Genomic DNA, 17,623 nt, shown 5'->3' with positions numbered 1-17,623 from the left:
ATGAGCCTCTGTTTTATTCAACAACTGCAGTAGAGAAACTAGAAATGACATTTCACGTTTTACATAATTATAAAGACATAGCAAGAGCTCTGGTTATATGTTAATTTTCTGAAGAACAGGAAATAGACATGGATGGGGGTCAATCCTGAAACACAATACTGTGTATTAGAAACTGGGCTTCCAAGTCCTAAGATAACTCCCCCCCCTCCCCATATCTTTGAGCACTGCTTCTTGTTGAAAAGACGGATTTCTTAGGATTAAGTGGCAGAAGTCTGAAGGGATAGTGGCAGTTGCCAGGGGTAAAACTACTCAAAGCTTGATTGTATCTGCGAGGTTCTGGTTGCGCAGTAGCTGCTGCGGAATCAAGAGGCAGGCAAAACTGAACTCGCTGGTGTGCTAGTGCCTTTGTGCAGTGGATGAAATGTTGTATGTGATACCTGAAATGCTGAATGTCTTGTAGACTGTATTCTGTTTCACAGCCCCTACTGCCTGTCAGGCACAGCATAAGAAAGTTGCCTCAAGTTGTCAGTTAAATCCTATTTTAAGATGAAGGTTGTAAACAAATGGGCTCAGGAGTTCTCAAGAAATACTTAACAATGTTGTCAAGTTATACAAGGTAATTATGGATGCAGGAATTTTATGTCTGTTCAGCTATTGATTTTACGCTTGTTTATTTTTTAGGACAGATTATCAAGCTTTTGAGGACACATGGAAGAGTGTGTCTCTTCCATGAGCTTTGTCTTCTCTCTCCCCAGTGGGTACATGTGTCATGTTGGCCCTCCGTTACTTTCAGCAGCCTGTTAAAATTGGTAATGGTGATTTATTTGCCAGCACTGTACTGGTTGCACAGCTTTTCCATTTGTGATTGCCACTAGGTGGTGCGTTTGTGCCAGCATGCCAACGGTAGGGATCGTTATTAATGCGGCTGAAACGGGTCGTTAGTGAAAGACTTCTGCGTCTCCATCCCCTCTGGAAAATGAAACAATAAATAGTATTGGACAATGTCAAAGGGATATTCTAAAAGTCTGCAAATGGAGATGGGAATATGAGTTCAACTGCCATTTTCACCTGCAGTTGTTTCTCCTGCTTGCCCCCTCCCAGGAGCATCTCCCATCGTGCTAGGGTCGATTAATTTTTCTTAAGATGATGGAGCCTTTGGGAAGGTCCAATCGGATGTAGGTGGAATTTATTGTATTCCTTGTAAGAATGGTACGGATGCACATGGCTTAGCTATCTGTGATCCAAGTATTTGGATCGCAGACCGTATTTGTTCTTCCTGCTCTCATGCTCCTTGTTCCACCTGCTTTGTCCTTTTTTTGAGCAGGTTTGGATAATAAGCCACAGTCCCAATAGCAAATAGATAGGTCTCTTACATGGGTATGTTGATGTGAACGCCACAGAAGAGTTAATCATCTCTTCTAGCTGTCTGCCTTCTCCAGAGGCTCCTTCAACTGTCAGCAGAGATGGTCTCTTCCAAAGAATGATTCAGAGTATTTAGATGAAGGCCCTGCTCTGAATCACTATGTGTAGGAGCATCTCTCTTCATTAGTTATTTAAAAAGACAAAACAGAAAACCTAAGAGCCCTGGAAGGCTATCTGGCCAGCTCTGCCAGCGAAGAGAGGTGCTGGGAATCCCCCTCAGTCTCATTCAGGCACTCTCACACCCCCCCACTCCCCGCTTTACTTCTGTGGCAGGAACAGAAAACTGCAGTGTTGGCTGCATTTAAACCAGGGGGATTGTTCGTGGTTTGCATGGCTTCTTTAGCAGCTCGGCAGTATTGGGGCCTCTCCTGTGTTTTGCATCCCTCTAACAGCAGAGGGTCTTATTGGTAAGCCTCTTTCTCTTGGGTTTGTGACTGCATTTAGAAAACTTGACCTCTGCTTATTTTTCTTCAAGTTATAGCCTTAGGTCAGCATTCTTATAGGTTTTATAAATAAACCACAGCACAGCTTATCCCTTTGCAAGCAATACAGAGGCTTTGAAAATGACTGAGGAAATACTGCATTTCCCTTTCCCACCAGTAGATATCAGACTGTTTAGTTCTTTTCCATTGTGTTGCCTCACATCTATCTTCGCTCCTTTCCCTTTTGGTTTTAGGAATTAAAAAAATTGGTTTCATGTGTTATTAACAGTAGAAAAAAAGGACAATTCTCCTGTGTACGGTGGCAAATTAGTACAGATGTTAAAGACTTTTGATGGACAAAATCTGAGCTAAGTACAGCGTAGGGAGATGCCGTGCTGATGTCTTAACGTGTGAAGGCCTATAAGTGATCCTGAGCTGTCACTCACTATGGATGCACGGGGTCATTTTGTGGCTTCATGTCATGAACTGTTACCCGCTATGGCTCAGGCTGTGAATGCTTATCCCACCTGCATTCACTTTAAATGTCGAGCCCTGGTCTCCAGAAGCAGTAGCCAAGCAGTGTTTTGTGTTTTAACTTTTTCCCTTGCTTTCAACATCACTAGGGTTCCTGCAACACTGCTTCTTTTCCTTTTTGTTTTATCCAGTTAGTTGACTGACATAAAAATAGATGTGGTTACATGCAGAGATAAAGTTGGAAATACTTTATATGAAATGGAAGCCAGAGTGTTTGCTTGCTTGCCAGGGGTTTGCTTGGCCTTTCTGTCCCTTACTGGTGTTTTTGCCCCCAACTGTTGTTTCCTTATATCCACCCTTTTAATCTCTCGGCCTTGTATAGAAGACTGAAAAGATAAGGGTGTGAGCAATGAAAACTCGTGCAAAATAGAAACCTTTCTGTCAGAAATTGCCAACAGAGGGTGAGTTGGGAGAGCTGCGAATGCCGAGAGCTGTAGACGAGCTGATCCACTGTCCCTCTTCGATAGATAGATGCGACTCGGAATCCTTATTCCTTAAACAGGTTATATATGGGCATAAAAATGGTGCTAAGAGCTGTTCGTATGCAGCAGGTCATAGAAAAACTCAAATACTCTGTAGAATAGTCCTCGGTAGATATTCGAATCTGCAAATCGGAACTCTTGGGGATAAGGGGGGGTTACATACTTTCCCTTGAAGTTTAGAGCGTAAAATGGACATAGAGCTGCCTATGGAATAGTGTCTGTTTTGACCTGTTCCTTTTACTCCCTCAGAGTAGGAACTAGTTTTGTGTTACCTCCCAAACCTAGTCTGGCTTCAGGACTTCTCCTGTGCACAAGGGACCAAGAATGCCCTATCCAAGCTACAAGAGAGCAGTGCTTTAAAAAGCAAGCTAACAGCTGCAAGTGGCCTACTGCAGAGGCTGCAAAAGGGACAAATATAAAACAATTCAGTCTTGCCTCCCTTCAGAAATCCCTCCTTGGCCTGCAAGAATTGCAGCAAAATTTGTTGAACTTCTTGAACATAGCGTGCTCAAAGTGGTGGCTGACGGTGGTGGTAGAAAGGCCAGCTGCCTTAGCAAGGGATAAGAAATACGGGAGAAGAGAAGAGGGGGCAAGGAGCAATCCCAATTCCCAGTGAAAGCAAGAAGGGAGCTCTGAGAGGGAGATGTATGGGAAATGATGCTTCATGCATTGTCTGGAGGGAGGTAAGGCACAGCTTCCATGCTCCCAGAGGCTCTGGGTGTGCTGCACCCTCTCCAGTTCTGTTGTCCCCTCCCCAGAGTCCCCTGGTCATTATTCTCTGTATTGGAGGGCAGAGGCTGGTTGCAGTCCGTTTGGCATCTCTCTGAGCGTGGCCAGGAGGCTGCAGACCCCACGTAGATCGGGAACAGGCCCTCAGCCTGCCTTGCTCCTGCAGCATTTCCAGAGCTTAGCTGCAAGACGCAGGGCTCCTACGTGGTCAGAGGCTGCGCCCAGCCGTCCCCAACAGCACAGCCTCCTAAAGATGAGAGCTCTTTGCCTTCAGTCCTGCCTTTTCCGCCGCACAGGAGCGGACAGTGCGTGCTAAGGGCTTATAGTGAAGCGTAGCAGGCACTCCAGGAACCTCTGACACCTGTGGGTTTAGTCTGCCTCTCTTACTATCAGCTGTACTCCCACCTCTCCCACCAACATCGGCAAAGTCTAGTGAGATGTGTTTCCCTTTGTGCTGCTGGATTTCCCCTCCCTCAGTGGCTCTCTGGCCATGCAGCTCCGTAACCAGTTTCCCGTCAAGAGCAAGAGCAGCGTTTCTCACCCAGAACATGGCCTGTGGTAAGGGGGTGGGAAGGGAAGAGGGGGTGGGGTGCGTCTTGGGGGAGCTGTTGCTGCTGCAGTTTCGTGCCTCAATCTGTATTCTCTCTCTTCTCTGCATGGCTTCCTGTTTTTTCACACCACTGCTCTTTGAAACAACAAGCTGCGAGGAGGACGTGGGGTGGAGGTTGGTAGGCTGGAAGAAGCCTCTGGCGACACTTGCAGAAGGTCTGGGTGCAGGCTCTGGAAAAGGCCTAGGTGTTCCTCGGGGGGTGACCCTGCCGTTGTGCACCACAGAAGCGGCTCTCGGAGGAGGTGGTGCTGGTTTATGCCTGTGCTCCGCAGAAATGCGTTACTCAGTGCTGTGCGATTGCAGAAGAAATGTCCATTAATGTTCCTCTCTGGCAGTTTTCTGCCTCAGCTGCTCTTGAATGGGCAAAACTAGAATTTTCCCTATACTCTGGCATCTTGTGATAATCAGTCAGGCGTAGTCAGTGTCAGAATAAAGCTGAAAGATGAACCACCACCAAATTTCCTGCAGAATTTGGGATTGTATGTTTTAAAAAGAACCCATGCAGTCCAGGTTTGTTTAGTGTGTGAAAGGAGGAAGCATTTAATTCAAAGTGCCACAGCCATGAATTGCCCTACCTTCCCCTGACCTTGGGCAGCTGGCAGCATGTGCAAACCCCGGGCGATGGTGAATGGCTCAGAGGAGCGATTCCCAAACTGTGAGCCAGACAGCACTTGCTAACGGTTTGCAAAGAACAGAAAAATCTTGAGAACCGTGACTTCTGTTTTTCAGATACCGACAGCATTCATAGAAAACAAAGAAGTTGCAGTAGGAACTCTGCTGTCAGGGTAATTCCTGTATTTACTACTACGTTTTCTCCCCTCTGTTTTGAGAGGGGGAAATGTTCTGTTTGATCATCAGTAGAAGGCAAAATGTGAAGACGGCTGTTTCAAGGATAGCATCGGGATGAGGGAGCTGCACCATGAGATGTCCTGCTTGAGTCAAGCCTATAGCAGAGTCCTCTCCCGAACAGGACTTGTTAACAATGTTACTTGAAAACATTTTTTTCCCCATTTCCCACAGACTTAACACAAGTGAGTCTCTAGTTAAATCTATAATTCATCTTCGGTAGATTAATAACTTGTAGGGTTGAGGGAGCTACTCTACCATATAGGACCAGCATCATGTTCACTTCAGCATCTGATCTGTGCTCTTGTTCAATCTGATCTCGTGCTCTTGGAGAGAGGCACGAGGAGTCCTGCGCTCTAGTCAGTGTGATTGTTGCAGAATGGGAGATTATTTTTAATCTGAAATCACTGTGTTGCTGCCTTGTCTGCCGGTGAGTCAAAGATAAATTCACTAGAAGCAAAAAATCTTTGAGGAATGGAGCTAGATGGCTACAGATAACTTTGGCTCAAGGCATGAGACAAACGGGTGTTTCTGAGATGCTATTTTTATGGGTGACATCAGAGCCTTGGTTTGCTGACATGTTGCTAAGTGACTTCAAAAGCTGCTCCTCTGGATAAGAGTTGCCAGGTCCGGAGAAAGGTAAATAGAGGATTATGTTGCAAAGTCTTGTTCTGGCAATGGTTCCTCTCCGCAGGAGGCAGATGGGCAGCCAACTGAGCACAGCCGCTTGTGGAGTTCCTTGCTTGCCAGACAGGGCTGTAGGAAGGAGATGAAAAATGGGAAAGATTGCATCAATTACTGAGCCTTGTAAAAATAATTAGCAAGACAACAGCAGGCAAATGGGCAGGGAGGAGGAGAAAAACAGCTGCCGAAGCATGGAAAGATAGGACTTCACTGGAGATAGAAAAGGAAGGGGAATTGGGTAAGGCGCCCCTTTAATCAGTGGCTGGGGAGAGAGATGAAAAATTAATGTATGAGCTTTGCATGCATATTAGAGCAGGGAAAGGAGGGAGGGGACATCTCCTCATTTCAGTTGCCCTCTCTTGGCTTTCCAACAAGGGCTCCTGCAGATTAAATGCCATTTTTGTGGTACTTCAACAGATGCTTCCAGTGGTACCAGGTATGACCAGTGATGTAAGGAGAGGCAAGAACACCTTGTGCAAATGTTTGTTCAGAAGGACAGGAATTAGTACCAGGGCTGTAAAGGAACTGGCCAGAATGCTGGTTAGTCCAGGTTCCCAAATGACAGGAACAGGCATCCATTAGGATTCAGTTTTCTCCTTCATTTTACTGTTCCTTCCAGAGCCACCAGCAAGCGTATGAATGATTTTTGCACTGTAATGCTGTGGTCTCTGATTTGTGGGCAGAGCTGTCTACTGTGACACAAGGATGTAGTTAGTAAGATTTATCAGTGAGTCTGTACTGTGTGCTGAATGTAACTTTGTCATTGGTGATTTCATGGTGATGCCCGTCCATGTCTTCCACATTAGTTCCTAGGGTTGTTATCCGCCTGGATTTGTTTCCCATGACAAATCTTCCAGGCACCTCTGTGCAGAATTTAGCAGATGTTCTTTCCTCCTGGAGAGCTGTCTCTGACGGGTCTCTTGCCTGGCTCTATGCAATTTCTTGCAGAGATCTTTTTCTGTATTACCTAAGCAGATTTTTGTTTCTGTAAACCTGTGTGATGTGCACCGGTAGCATAAAAGCTACGACTGTCCTGTACATTAAAGGAAACAGCCTGTCAGTTGGCAGTTCCCAGTCCCCCCACCAGAACATTGTTCTTCACTGAAGGCAACCAGCTGAAAAGGGGAGGAAAGTACTGCAGGGAGAAGCCCCATTGTGGCCAGGGGACTTCTGAGCACTTGCAATCTGATGTGCTCCTTTCCTTCAGGGAGAGTCAACTACACACATGTGTAGAGGGTGATTCACTCACTCGTGATAAGATCTAACAGATATCTTAATTGAAGTAAATAAACAAGTATCAGTATAAACTTAATGGCTGTCTTTACTAGAGCTCAGTTGCCTCTCTGTAATGGAAAGTTTCAGGGAAACTTCGGGGGAATTTGCACACGTGCAATCAGAGCTGCTGACTCCTCATTCAGAGCAGAGAAAAACATTGTTTTCAGAATCAGTTATGCTGCCTTTTTTTTTTTTTTTTTTTTTTTTTTTTAAATCTCTGATGGCCTCTTCCTCTATTTTTGCAACACATGAGAAGCAGTGTGACTGGTTTCAATTTTCTGCTATAAGACTGATCCCAAGGGAGTAAGGAGGAGTACTGCTGGACAAGTCACACTCAGTGATCTTCTCCCAACGCTGGCAGCATGGAGGAAGACCACTTTCCCCTGGATCCAGATGATGGGAGCACTGTTTACTGGGCTTAGTCAGTCTTTGCTAATTCCCGTGTGGGCAGAACCGACAGGACATGTGTTTACCCATGCCAGCTTGTAGCTACAAGGTCTCCAAAGTACAGCCAAGGTAGCAGGCACAATGATGAGTTGGAAAACACCGATCATCAAGAAGGTGATTAAAAAAATTAATCAAGGTTTGATTGTCCCACAGCCAGTCATTTTGCTATCTAAAGTGCCTGAAGGGGAAGACTTTGCTCCGTGAGCTCTTTCCTGTGCAAGTTTCTCAGGTGTTCTCATCTTTACTTTTTTGCACCATGGGGGGATTTCACATGCTATTTTTTGGCATTTGTAAATTGAGTAGACATTCGGCTGCCTTCCCTCCTGTGCTCAGCTGGACCTCACAAAAGAGGTTCAGGAAGAGGAGTAGGGAAAAATGCTGAGATGCTCTGTTTTGAGCAATTCCCAGTGCCAAGTAGTCTGTTACCAACAAACGTGCTGTGGTGTCTGTTATTGAAGATAAGGGAAGACTAAGGTTCGGTAAAGACAGGAGCCATGAGGGACAAGAGCTCAGCCCTTCTGGTAAACGAGATCAGATGCGTGTACTTGTGCATCTCTCCTCTTGGCAAAATACACTTCAAATCTCTGTGGCCTTTTGCTGGTTCTGATTCAGCAGTGGAAAAAAAAAAAAAATCGGGTGTGTGTTTTGAGGGGTTGGTTGGTTTGGGTTTTGTCATTTCTAATCCGAGGGAGCTATTCCATTCTTGAAGTTTGCCATGCAGATGTTTGTGTGACCCCAGGGAAGAGACTGTCTGGTGTTTCAGGAACAGAAAGCAGGGCTAGCCTCTGTTCCCCCATGGCCGCGTACAACCTCCCAACACAAGCAGAGTGCAGGGGAGTAAGCAGCAGCAATCAATAAAGCATTGAAGGAAGAGAAGAATGGTAAATAAATAATGTGCATGGAGGAATAGTCAGGGCATGACCTGTTAGGGCTGAATGGTCTCTAAGTGGGTGCTGTGGCTTGGGTTGTAACGGCATGACATTAAAAGCCCATATGGCATCATCAGGAGCTCTGTCTTTTCAGAGGGCATTCGTCTGGCTCCGGGGCGGGGGGGGGGGGCTAGTAAGACACAAGTGTGACACGCTGGGAAATGGCACAGAAAGAGAAATGCTTCTGTAAAAGGAGAAGTCTGAGGAGGAGGAAGGATGTATTTTTAGTGTCAGAGGGCTTGTGAATTTCTTTTGGTTTTGCCACCGAAGGAATCGCGTGTAGTAGCTAGGTAGGTTTTTGTTGGGGGCTTTTGGAGTGTGGAGGAAATGTCTTTAAAGGCCCCTTTTCTTTGCAAACTTTTCTTTAGAGAGTTGAGTGAGCATCTTGGGCTCCCCAGAGCATCCCAAAGGAACCTGACGGGTGAGCAGGTGGGTGGTGTGCGGTCACCAGAGAAGCAGACGGGAAACGCTGCCATTCGGGGTTCACTGGCCATGTGTCAGCAGGTGGCTGGGTAACCTGTTGGGCATCTAACTGGTGAGCCACACACCTGGCAAGCAGATAACCAAGGCACGAGGCATTGCCAGCCATGTCTTACTTTCACCCCCCACTTCTCCAGCCTGCATAGCCCAAGACAGTTGCTGATACTGCTTGCAATTGTGCAGGCCATGGGCATCCGCACCGTGGTGATGATCCTGGGATGGCCCAGTTGCAAAGCACAGCAGGCTTCATCCTACAGGCAGTTCAGTGCCCATAAGCTCTTTGGAGAGTGTTGAAGCCAGTGCTTCCCTGCAAAACATCTACCTGATGGCATCTCTGACCTCTCAGAGCAAAGCAAGCAAAGTTTCCTGCTCTTCCTCATTATGAGAGTGCTGCTTTTTGGCTGAGAAAATAGCAGTTTGAAATGGGTTGGTAAAGAGAGACTTTTTGCTGATGCTAATGTAAATGGAATAGTTCCCTTTTCTGCTGCCTTGTTTCTTGTTGCTAATTCTTTCAAAACTTTCTAGAAGTAGGGTTTTATGGTCAGGTCATTGGAAACAAGCTACGGCTCTTGTGGTATTTTAGCAAATGGCTGTATTTGGTCTATGTTTTCAAGTGGTTTCCATCTTTCTTGGTATCTCCAATGGGAACTCCAGACCATTTCCTCTCGAAGTCATGCAAAGTAGCATGGCTTGGCAGTGTGCTTTGGCAATATTACTGTGCTGTACATAATAGCACGTACCTGTGAAGCTGGTGCTTATTTATGGAAAGAGGTTGCACAGACTTCACTTCATTTGTCTATTAAATTTCCAAGCCTAATTCTCAAAGCCTCACTTTGCCAAAGTTGTGCGTGAACTCAGGGGCACAATCCATCTCCTTTCTGACATGGTGTGCCCCTGGTTTCTTCCTGTAGGCATCTAAGCATCATGCCTCTTGCTGCCCAGGAGCTCTGCTACCTACATTTGTTTGTTACTGTCCTCTCCTTACCCCTGCTGTTTTCTCATTTTATCCAGGAGACTTTGCTTTGTGTCTTTCTACCCGGGGCCTTTGGAAAAAGGGCAAGTTGAAAATCTGGCACCTGACTGTAGCTAATTTAGACCAGTCACTCAAAACTCTAAACAGAAAGTGGGTAGGAGGAAGGAAATGAGAGGCTGAGGTTTTGCCTGTTGCAGGTAACAAGGAAATAAAATAGGAAATTCAATGCAAAGTTGTTACCATGCTGAGCCCCCACCAGCGCCAAAGGCTGCAGGTTTTTATGGCTGCTATTGTTTGTTGAATTATTCCTCTTCGTGTGAGGGTAAAGCTGGACTTAAGGTCTTCATGATGGTACAGAACAGGCTTACACCAGAGACAATTTAGAGAAAGGACTTCCAGGAACTCTGGATAAGACCGAAATTTTTCGTGTTTAAAAGAGATGGGGGGGGTGAGGGGGTGAGTTGCTGTGTTCTTGTCACACTAATACAAAAGCTGGCTATTGAGGACCTACTGAAAATAAAGTCGTATCACATTCAGTCTATGATCATTACAACTTTCCAGCCAAGTGAGTGAGCGGTTGTATATGCAAGGGGGTGTGAGCTGTGGTAATTTGTGTTATATTGCTGTCCTTCTGTTAAAATGGAAAAATCACTTGGGTGAAGCCTCAGCCACAGCATTACTCAGGGCTGTAAAATGTACAAATATGAAGATAGACTGTAAACTCTTCTAGTAAGCAATTAAGACTGTACATGGAAACTGCCACCATTCAGTTGATCTAATAATTGAATTAATATTCAGTGTTGTTTACCAATGTGGACAGTTTTATTATCTGTTTAGGAGTAGGTGACTTCTTTAATGTGCTAGAGTCAGCTAAACCACCAGTTAAATAAGTGGATCTTTTATGGGAAGCTTATACTATGAAAATAATAGGAAAAAAATATTCCTTCTCATTATTTTTTTTTTCTCTGTTGGGCTATCCCAAAAAGTTGTTTTCAGGAATAAGGATAAAGGAGGTTTTTAAGCCCCTTTTTAGGGCCCAAGAGCCAGAGGGCTCTGGAATGTCCATTGTGAGGAAGGTCAGCACGGTGGTTTGCATGCTAGCTTTGTACCAGGCAGATGTGGGAGCAGATTTGCTGCTCTGGTCCAGATCCTGCATACCTTCATGGGGGACAGTTGCTTGGTCTTTCCGGGCCTTGATTCAGCAATCAAGAAGGAAAAAAACAGCACTGAACTATGAAGAAAAAATGCAGAAGAGTGTAAAACTTCATTGTAACAGACTGCCCAGGTGTCTTAGAGAAAGAAAATGTTATTGATACTCTGCTTTTCACAACCCAAGTTAATAATACTAGTCTCTGCATCACTGGGTAGCAGATCTGTAAGTATCATACAAATCAGTTTGGTACGGTATCAGTTGTAATTTGCAAATCACATTGCAAACACTAATCTCTTAAGTGATTCAATACCAAAAGCAGCTGTTCCCGCTGTCCTGAAAGGGAAACTGAGGCAGCGAATTTTTAGCATGGCCAGTGCCATGGGAAGGGGCAGGGTGAGACCCACAAAAATCTTTCGAGTCAGCACATTTAGCTGCTTAAGTGCATCCTGCTGATGTGAGGGGAGACCCAACCTCGTTCAAATCCTGGCTGCTGCCACATTTTAAATGATGATACAGTAATAATAAACAGTGAAGCTTTTTATTTTATTTTCAGAGGCACACTCACCCCTGTAGCACATAGTGTAAGTGCTTAACCTAGTTAATACTTGTCTGGTTCAGTTTCCCAGTCCTAGTTCTGTTTAGGCTGGCTGGAATGTTTGCTTCTGTGGAATACATCTTCTTTTCTTTGTAAGTATTTTTAAAGACTTAATGAAAACAAACATTATCTATTTCTGGATCAAAATTTGAGGACAAAAAATTTGCACTTTCCTGCTACTGAAAAAAGTTTGTTTTTCCTTCAACGCTGTTCCCAGGGTAAAAGTTGTAGTTTTACCTCCAGCTATGTAAATGATTCTTCACCAATATGTCTCAAGTGGAAATTCCCCTATTCACAAATGGAAATTTTACTCTGGTAACAGTAAAAATAATAATTTTCTTTCAGCCAAAGCCATCTCTCATTTTGGAAAAAAAGAAAAAATAATTCCCTTCACATTCCTTTTCTCCTTGTTGTCATTGATGACTCATGCAATGGCCTTTGCTACTTATTTCTGTCTCTTAAGTGATTTTTCAGGTGGCTGCTAAAAAATTCTTAAAGCATTTGTCATTGGCATCTGCCTCATTTTGTAACGTGATACATATTCTGGTTTTTATGCAGAGAGTGTATTTGTTTGGGTTCTGAATGTTGCTTAATTTGGAATATACACTTTAAACATCAAATAAATCTAAGCAAACAAAAACCACCCAAATATAACAAACTCATGAGTTTGTGCAAAATATTTAGTGCAGGCAGGCACCTGCATCTGTCTGTCTTCAGTGTGCAGACAGCCACCCACACAAAAGTTTGCAAGATCCGGTCTTACTGGAAACAATTAATAAGGACCCCCAAAATTCCCAAACTGGATGAAGGGTGTTTTTGGGTTTTTTTTTTTGTGCTCTGACTTTATAACTGAGATCTAGTTTTAGATTTTTTGAGAACCCAAGGCTCTTGTGAACTTAAACTGTACTTCTGACTGTGGGAAGATTGGGTAATGCTTTTCTGCTGGTAGCAAAGAAAAGGATTCAGAATCCCCTAACAGTAATTTCAAGATTAAATAGCGTGGTTTAGTTAAACGGGCAGTTACAACTCATAATGGAAATTTAGGGTTTTATAGATCACTCACTTTCTGCAAAAAATACTCCCAAGAAATGGTACTGAAAAAAAAAATGAGAGGAAAGTTGTTTGTCGCTCCTGAAGAACTGATAGTTGTAAAGGGGATGTAGCTTCTGTCCATTTGTATTTGAAATTCTTTGGGTTTTGTACCAAAAAAACCCCATCTTCAATGCAAGTGAGCTCTTGAGAGGCATTCCTTGGGGGTGTGGAAATGCTGTGTGTATGTATTGCAGTTATGTTTTGAAGTGATAAAGAAGTAAACAATATTTTGTGTTGAAGCGCTGATGCTTTGAACTTCTGTAGCACCACCAGTTAAAGACCTCAGATGACTTGCACAGACAGCAAAGCTTCACAAAATGCCCCGTGAAACACGGAAGTAATATTATCTGTATTCTGCACGCAGAGAAACAGGTGAAACAACTTATTAAAGGCCAGGGCATCAGTGCCATTATGAGGAGTAGAATGTGAGTACCTTACTCCACGTCCTGTCCTTGAAAGCATTAAGGGTTTTTGAGCAGCGTGTGTAATTTTGGTGGGGGATTTTGTTGGTATTGGTTTGCTTTTTGTGTGTGGTTTTTTTTTTCCCCCAAACCATTTTGTCTTACGTTTTTGCAGTCAGCAACTCAACCTGTATCCCTGACATAGCTGTAGCTTCACATATCTCGCAGAACTGGGTCAGCAGCATCACCTCCCATCTACCATTTGACTAATACCTTCCACTCTGTTCTCTGGGATGTTGTGCTGCTTGCAACACCAACAATTAAGAGAACTTGCTTTTTCCTTAACGCAATACTTTGGCAGGGGTTGTAACTTTGAAATTCTGATGAAGAAACAACCAAGGAGGTATCAAACAAAGGTTTCTGGTTCATTTTGATAACCTCCTAAGGAGAACTGCCTCTAGCGATTTTTCTCCTTTAGAAGTCCTGTGGTGTTGCTGATGATCAAGATAGGAATCTCAGCTGCTTGCTGCAGCTAACTCAGGTCAGCTCTTGTTACTTTTTTTTTCCTCTGCAAACATTTATGGGGAAATTGTGGAGGAATGCATTGTTCTCAAGTCTGCGATATCCTTCATTTAAATGCACAGTCACAGCATTTTTGTCTGGGCAAGGACACCCAAGTACTCAATTCTGGCCTTCAGCAAAAGAACTGAGTATCTTTGTCATCATTCTCCCTTCTCTCTGTCATGCAGGGGTCCCAGGTTTGACATTATTTCAGAGGCTCCTTGAACCAACAGGCTGCTCAGGTCCTTGAGTCTCACACCCTAATAATTCACCGTCAGCTCCTGTACAGCTCGTGGAAATATTTCACTTAACAAGGTTTTTTGTTTGAATGCATGTCCATCAGACAAAGAGAAAAATGCGCTGAGGCTGTGTCATGGTTTTCTTCTCTGAAATATCTCTTGTGACAATATCAACAAGCAAACTGTGGCCTTGTTCTTGAAAGAAAAACAATTCCTGTTGTAACCACTGTACGCTCGGCTGTCCCAAAGTCCTAGCTATGAAATAACTGCCACATTTTTCTTCAGAGAAATATCCTCCTTCTGGGAAGGTTGCTTCAGTGTAGATGAAGAACAGGACAAAAGCAACGCTGAAACAGATGCTGGTTAAGGACGTGTGCTTCGGGATGTGACAAGTTAGCAGTAGCAAGGCGGTGGGAAGCGCAGAGCTGGGTGCTCGGTGTCCCTGTATGTGTGATTTCCCCAGGGTAATGCAACCCATGCTGGGTAAAGCTGGTAAGTGTGCCCCTGATCCTTTGGGGTTTGTTCCCCTAAATATCCTCGTCTGGTGTTTGGTCCTTGCCTTGTCCTTAGCAGGGAATGTGCCGTTTTTGTGGGACTTGAGTAGGGAGAAAGTGGAACCTGAGACGTGTGAGAGTGACCTCTTGAGAGAGGTGGTAGTTTTAGTCTTCGTTTTAAGAAGGTGTTGTGGTGAATTTCTCCTCTCAGTTTTATTCAACCCAGCCTTTTGCTAGTTTCTGTTCTCTCCTGAGACCCGTGTCAGGGGCTACTGCCCTGCTATCCTTGCACCGCTGGCTGCAGCAAATCCGTGTCTAGATGTTCTACAAGGATATTTACATTACCCTAAGAAAACAAGTCCTTTTGCGAGGACTCCAGAGATGTAACCTGATTTTTTTTCCACCATCCCCCTATGCAGCTTTTGGCCAATTTGTTTCTGTGCCTTGGTTTTCTTGCATGTCAAGAAAAAAGGAGGAAAAGCGTGGGCATGCAGATTTTTACAGTATGTACTATTTAAGCTTTTTAAGCAGTACAAATGAAAGTGTATGTATTCTGAATATATTAACAAAATTTACTATTTATGATTTATTAGTAGGAGTGCTATATTCCTATCAAACAGGAATTTATGTCAAAATAGGTTGGTGCTGTCGCACTCCCAGTGCTAGGTCAGAGCTTGGTTTCCCTGGGATGAGCGTTTGCTTTGACAGCACTTCTGACTAGTTGAGCAGTTTGGGCATGTTATCTCTAAGGTCCTTCCATACCTCTGACTGCTTGTATGAATAATCGTGTGGGGCTTGACATTAAAAGTGTGAATTCGTATCTGAATTTCCCTGACAAAGTTTAGGAGGTTTTGGATCTGCGGTTGGTTTAGACTGGTCAACGCTTTCCTTAGCTCACTAGCACTGATTTTTCAAAGTGATGAAGGTCTAGTCTTTCCCTCCTCTTTTACGTTGTGTACTACTTGAATAAACCTCTGTAAAATACAGCAGTATTAAGCTGTTTATGAAGTTTGTCATAATTGGTAAGGCAGTGGCAGCTCTGGCTATTTGAAGATGGAGGATTGGAAAGTTCACAATATGAAAATGAGTGTGTACAGCAGTTGGAGGCTGTAAGGTGCAGTTAAAATCCTTAGTACAGTTTATCCTAATATCCTAACTTCCCTTCAGTGTGCACATTGCTTGCTTGCAAGAGAGCCTAGGTGCTCCAAATATATATATACATTTATGTGTTTAAAAAAATACCAACGAATAATGAAAATGTAGCAGTGCAGCATTATGCTATAGCACAGAGGCCCTTCCTGTAAGATGCAAAAAGAAAAACAGGGATCTTCAAATCTTGAAATACTCTTTGGTTTGGCCATAGGCATTTCTCAGCAAAGGGTGTACCCTGGGGCTGTACTTAGAGATGAGCTCTGCTGCTCGCCTCTGCCATAGCTGCTGTGGATCAGAGTTGTACACTTCATGTGGCAAGGATCCTATTTCAGATCTTGTTGCCAAAAAAACCTCTTTTGACTTTTAAATAAGAGCGAGTTACCAGCCGTATTTGCAGACCAACTGCATAGCTGAAGCAAAAACGCGGTTTCCCGCCTGTTGGGTAGTGTTAACCACATGGAGCAAATAGTTTCAACTCCTAAAACTGCTCTGGCTTCCTGTTTGCTTTGTGGTGCAATTAAATGTGGTGAGTTTGGGGATGGTTTTTTTGTTTGTTTGTTTGTTTGTTTACCCCGTGCCCCAGTAAGTGGAGGGTAAGAGAGGCTACTTCCAGCCTTGTCCGTAGAGGTTGTGAATACAGCTTCACAAATGTTATTATTTAGTAAAGTTGCCAACATCCGTGTGGCTCGGAACCCAGGAGGGCAGGCATGGTGTTTTTCTCTCCCAGTGCCCCACTGGCAGTTAAAAGTGTTCTTGCCAGACAATCCTGTAAATACGAAGGTGCTGTGGTTACGTTACTTGCTTCTTGTCATCCTCTTCCTCTTTCTCCCCCTGTTCCTTTTTCCTCCAAAAGCTGACCAGCTGTCTCATCTAGGCTATGAACATCGGCTACATTTCCCTGCAGCAAATTGGTGTAGAGAAGGGATTTGGAAGGGAGACGGTTGGGAGCTCTACAGCCGGTGTTTCCAGCCGTGTCCATTGTGTAAAGGGGTAAGCAACAGATGTGCGAGAATGGTGTACCCAGGGCAGTGAAGAGAGGAAGCTACCTGAATAAAGATGTGAGGATAAATACCAAGAGGTGGAGCTATGAAAGACTGATAATTAAGACTAAGGGCTCAAAAAAGTCTTTGTTGAATAAAAGGGATCTAAAAAGGAGGTATTCATGTGAGTAGTCATTGTAACTGAGGTACAGCCAGAAGATGAAAAGAAAATCGCACTTCATATTTGGCTTTGGTAAATATATAAAAGACGGCAGCCCTTAGCCCTAGCCAAGCACTGCAGGAATTTTATCCCCATCTGCAGGAAGTCTCCCTTCTCTCCTGTGAGCTCTGGGCACTCCTTGTCCTGCAACGACTTGTACCCTGAGCCAGCATGTGTGTGACGCAGAATGCCTGAAAAATCATCATCCCTTTCCTCCTGTTCATTTGTCTTTCCACAGTTGGCTTTCAGTTGCTTTTTCCCTTCCCTACAATTTCAGTTGTCCAGTTTCTCACAGGCTGTGTGGGCAAATGTCCTGTAAGTGTTCAGTACAGTCCTATATGTGAAACTTGGAGATGATGAATAGAAAAGCTGTTAAAAAGGGAAAAAAAAATAGCAGAACAGAAACCAGAATTCCTGTAAACAGTCTGTTAAAAATATCTTCAACACATGTCAGGGCCAATGATTTAAAATAGACAGTTCTGAGCTTTAAAAGGTCACATTAAGACGTGATAGTAGATTCAAATGGAGTTGAAGAACGAATGTTTCAACAATCACATTTTGTACTGACGGGAAGATATCCATGTTGCCAACTAGTAACGTTCAGGGAAAAAAAAATGAGTCAGATTGCAAGAATAATGAGCTTTTCTTGGATTATAACATGGAAAAAAAAGACTTTATACCTTAATCACATGCCTCCAGCAATAGAATCTTTAGGAAAACCGGTGATTCTGGGAGTTGTAAAATGGCAGGACCGGTTGGGTACCGTGTCCTGCACCAAGATTGTTTGTTTCCATGTGTGGGAGTGAAATAATGAAAAGCACAAATTCGGGTTTACAGTCTCTTATTATTATTCATGACCCAAAGTGTGGTGGGCATTTCTCAAGTGCAAGAGGAGATGTGTGA

This window comes from Numenius arquata, chromosome 20 (assembly GCF_964106895.1).
Source record: "Numenius arquata chromosome 20, bNumArq3.hap1.1, whole genome shotgun sequence".
NCBI classification, from domain to species: Eukaryota; Metazoa; Chordata; class Aves; order Charadriiformes; family Scolopacidae; genus Numenius; species Numenius arquata.
Note: the sequence above shows the minus strand (reverse complement) of the source record.